Here is a 4,736-nt window from a genome sequence, read left to right as displayed (position 1 = left end):
AAGTGCTTCATTTCTATGTCCTTGTCTGTCCAATCAATATTCAAAAGTGCCTCGTAATTACACGTTTAGGATTCATTTACATGCAAAGTGCCAGTGTGGCGATAAATTGAAGTGAAAAAGTTCTGTCTGTTTTTTTATTTATAATTCTGCTGTAAAATGTTTATTAGCTTTCATTTCTAAATATGTTTCTGTATATACTTATCTCAATCTAATAAAACTCAAAATAACAACAACATGACACAATCGCATTGAGGCAGACCAGGGTTTGATTCCAACCTGGGGACCATTTCCGTATGTCATCCCCTCTGTCTGTCCCCCCCCCCCCTCTTTCTGTCTCTATAATAAAAATACAGGTGGCCAAAAAATAATCTTAAATAAAAAACGAGACAACTGAGGTTTGATCAATTTGCATGAGTACCAAACCCCGGCCTGTTATGTAAATGCGATCCCTCTTAAGGGGGCGGGGGATTTTTTTTTTTTGGTGGCTCATTTACATTGTCAAATGACACAACACTCATACTTTCCATTTACTATCAAACTGTTTTGCAGAAGCCTGCTAACGTTAGCGTGTGTAGCTCCAATGTAACAATGCTGCTGCAATGGATGGTACATTTGGAAAGATGGCGTACCGTGACAGCGGCTCCGACCGGCCTCGTCAGACCCCAAAAACACGGCAAGACTTTAGGGAGGGGGGGGGCTTGCCTGGCGCTGCTACGGGGCTCTAATATATTCAAAGAGGGATCATTTACTTAAGGCTCGCATCCAAGGATCAGTCTGGCCTTCATTAGCCTCAATCTGACACGGATGTGAACAACATGTTGGCTTGCCACATGAACACTGCCCCTCCTCCCGCCCAAAACACTCCACTCACCCTCCTATCCACCTCCACCACCTCCCCCTCTCTTCTCTGAGACCTGCACGGCAAATTCCTCTGGAAATATCACAGGTTGTTAGCATTCCAGGGAGAATTTTACACGGGTGTACACGCAGGCCTTAATTAGAGACACTATTTGATCATTCGGCAGCTGGGCTTTATTAAAACCGCGGGTTCACATCGCCCTAAAGTCACCCCCGGCTAAGAGAGGAGTCTGTGGAACAGGAATATGCATATTCATCGCTCCATGCATACGGGAAATATACGCCCCAGCAGAGCAGTGTTTACTCTCGCTGTACAACAACATTTCAGTTTGAACATCAAGGATTTTGGGCTGTTTTTGGAAGAGATCGTCAGTAATTTCTGTCTTTAAATGCATGTATTTGTAAGCGGTGGTGTAAAGTAATTAAATACATTTGGATATGTACTGTACTTGCAGTAAACTTGACTAATTGGTTACTTTATTCCTCTAGTCCACTCAATCTGAGAGGCAGATGTTACACTTCTCACCTTTATATGTATTGATATCAGTTACTTATATATATATTCTTATTTATTTATATGTAAATATAAATACATGAGGCTTTATTGGAACCAAAGGGGAATACACAAGTTGTTATAGCAGCATGGTAAATTATATATAAAATACATACAGTATGAATGAATAAAAATCAGCTTCACAATTACCAGCTGCAACATGTGCACATTATTGCATCAATAATTATAATCTATTCAAATGATATATGTTTTTCTAATATGGGCTATTCTGCATCATTAGTACTCTTTGTACTTGAAGTTAAGGCCTGGCATTGATTCAATACTTTAATGTATTAATGTATCGACTCTTAGGACTCTTATCTGGAAAGACTTGTGTTTTGAGAAATGTGCATATACAAAGATGTCTCCTTCATTGACAATAACTTGCACAAACTAATTTACACAGGGTATATGCAGGAATCCTGAAGTCAAATGTAAAACCTTTTAAGACCTTTTCTAAGACCCTTTCCATACATTTTAAGACCTCATCGCCACTTTGAGTTTCAACCGGTTACCTTGGCGACACACTTTACTGTACCTCACATTTACGATATATAGTATTGATTGTCCTTCCTCCTTATCTTCCAACCATTTGGACGCAGACTTGCATTTCCCCATAACGATGTTGCTTAGCAACCGGCGTAAACGGGCCTTTGCGCGCTATCAAGCAGTGAGCGTGCGATGTCCTGTTCAGATGATGTCAAATCCAACGGGATGCCATAAATAAACTCCACAGAATCACACTACACACCTACGCAATGATTACATTCAGGCAGACTGTAGAATACAACCTCTTTGGACAATTGATATACTTATTGAAAACAAGCTACAAAATGTAACACTTTGGAAAATACCGTTTAATACTTTTTAATAGCCTTCATTTTCACTAAATTGATTTATCAACTTTTAATACTTTTTAAGACCCCACGGACACCCTGTCACATTTCTCAGAAAATGATGAGAACATTGAATCATTTAAAGATAGCAGATGTTGTGTTTGAATCACTTTTTACATTACAACGCAGTTCAAGCTCATAAACAAACTGGTATACACATTTAAATGGAAATATTGATTTATTGTATTCCCTTTATTTTTGTATTTCACTTTGCTTTGTTTAATTCTTGAAATTAGAAAAATATTCTTTATTTATCCTTTTGAAATATCTACATAGTAGTATCCAAGAATAGAGTCTTTGTGAAAACACAGTACACTATGTTGTGATACATAGTCATTTAGATGTGAGAACACCCTCATTGGATTAGCAGTTTCACTACTCCAAGTATGTCTCCATGCTTTGAACTTACTTAAGTGCAGGACTTATAACTGTGACAGAGTACGTCTACACTTTGGTATACTGTTTTAATAAGAAAAAGTAAGTAAAATATCTTCAACAACTGTTAGTTTGGCTTTTAAGAGGGTCTTAATATAAAAACACTTGCATTTGGATGGAATGACTACCTATAGTGATAATACAATTATTTTGAAAAAGGTCAAATGGCACTGATGGTATCCAAATGTGCCCAAAAAAAATGTCCACTTGTTTTGCCTCAATCTTGATACAGGATACTTATTATATGTTATACTTTGGATTCCTAAAGCTTTTAGTCTACCATGCCATCATTCAAGTGTGGTTTTCACTATAAGTAATGTTTTTTTTTTTATTAGGCGGAGGTAAGAATTTACCTTGTTTTACTATGTTCCATCTGAATTTACTCTGACACAGAAACATCTATATTGATTCAGACACTTCTACATCCAACTCACAGGTTTATCATTACTTTGAGAAAAACGATTATTAATGTAACCCTTTTAGAAGGGAAGATATGGTCATTTGTTCTGGGAATGTCATTTTCGAGCCTGAGACCTGAAAAACAGGCTCAGGGCTAAACAGGTTAAGCTTTTTGAGGCTCTGCAAAAAACTGTTTAAAAATGTTTTTTCAATGGATAACATATTTCTAAATAACAAAAATCCACAGCCTCCATCAAACCACAACATGAAAACTCTTCAGTGAGCCGCAGTGAGAGCCTCCACCTGAATGTCAGCTACATGGACCTGAAGAGAAGTGACGTGAACTGCAACGGACCAAGGTCGACGGGGACTATAAAACAAACACCGGGTTTAAGGTGAAGTCTTCGCTGCGTGAAGGTTGTCCGTGTTTCGTGTTTACACTACACGGCGGGCTTTGAAATTGTTTTGCAGTGTGCAGTCTGCCCGGGGTCATTGTTTGTTTTTGACGTGTTTATACACCACACAAGGAGTAATGAGTTCTACGATAGTCAGGGGGATGCAGACATGATTCTGCACAATCGTTTTCAGGTTCGCAACTCAACTGCTTGACCTCTTCACTGTCCTCAGCATCATTCAAAGTGATGTAAATATGAAACTGCATCAGGAAACCAGGAACAGTTACTATGCAAAACCTTATCGTTTAGCTGCACAACAGTTTCCATACAATGCCCTTCTCTGTAAAAAGGCATTTAAAAACCGGTTCAAGTTAGAAAACACTGACGCTAATACACGTGTTTGTTGTGTACGGACATGCACAGAAGTACTTACTTTGATCTGTGGCCTCACAGGACGTCACCACTGGAGTCTCCTCGCTGCACCGGCGAGAAAAAGGAGGAGGAGAGAAGAAGAAGAGAGTAGGTAGGAAGGAGGGGGTGGGAAAAAAAACAGTGGAAATTATTTGAAGGTGACTAACAAAAAGCAAAACAGACATTCTCCCACAATCAGTGAAGTCACAACAGATTCAGTTTGGTAAGAGCTGCATGATTTGGATAACAATATAACTTAGTGGGATTATTGAGACTGGTATTAAAACTGGGATATGATCAATCATTGTTCCCATTGTCATTGTTTAAAATGATCATGTTGTGATTTTGAGTGACATCACTATAAAACACTTGCGCTTCTATTGGCAACACATTGAAATACACTAAGGGGCGGGACATCTCAAAGCTGAGCCGGCCCGCTAACCAATCAGAGGAGACTGGGCTCTGGTTTCAGACAGAGGATGAAAAGAGGTGCTGCAGCACAGGCAGTATGAGAAGAATAAAGAGCTTTTTGAACATTAAAGCATGGAGACATGTCAGAGTAGAGAGATACACGTGTGAAACCTAAAAATGAGTTAAATTGTGCCCCTTTAATTCAGAATATAAATGTATACATCAAACATATTTTGGCTGTAACAAATACTGCACCTCTTGAGATACAAATATTGTGATTTTGATTAAATTATATACTGTTTGGTATGCTCACACACACACACACACACACACACACACACACACACACACACACACACACACACACACACACACACC

General features: G+C 38.7%; 1 long non-coding RNA gene across 1 annotated transcript in view; it reads right to left on the bottom strand.

Annotated features, from left to right (window-relative positions):
* Positions 1–3,967: 3,967 nt before the first annotated feature.
* The window catches only part of LOC104959374 (uncharacterized), a 45,580-nt gene continuing 44,811 nt past the window's right edge, over positions 3,968–4,736 (bottom strand). The window contains exon 3 of the long non-coding RNA XR_799854.1: positions 3,968–4,013. This is a non-coding gene — a long non-coding RNA (uncharacterized lncRNA). The remainder of the gene's footprint in view (positions 4,014–4,736) is intronic.

Source organism: Notothenia coriiceps, unplaced genomic scaffold, assembly GCF_000735185.1.
Source record: "Notothenia coriiceps isolate Sejong01 unplaced genomic scaffold, NC01 NC01_scaffold00030214, whole genome shotgun sequence".
NCBI lineage: Eukaryota > Metazoa > Chordata > Actinopteri > Perciformes > Nototheniidae > Notothenia > Notothenia coriiceps.
Note: the sequence above shows the minus strand (reverse complement) of the source record. Positions and strands in the feature narration are given on the sequence as shown.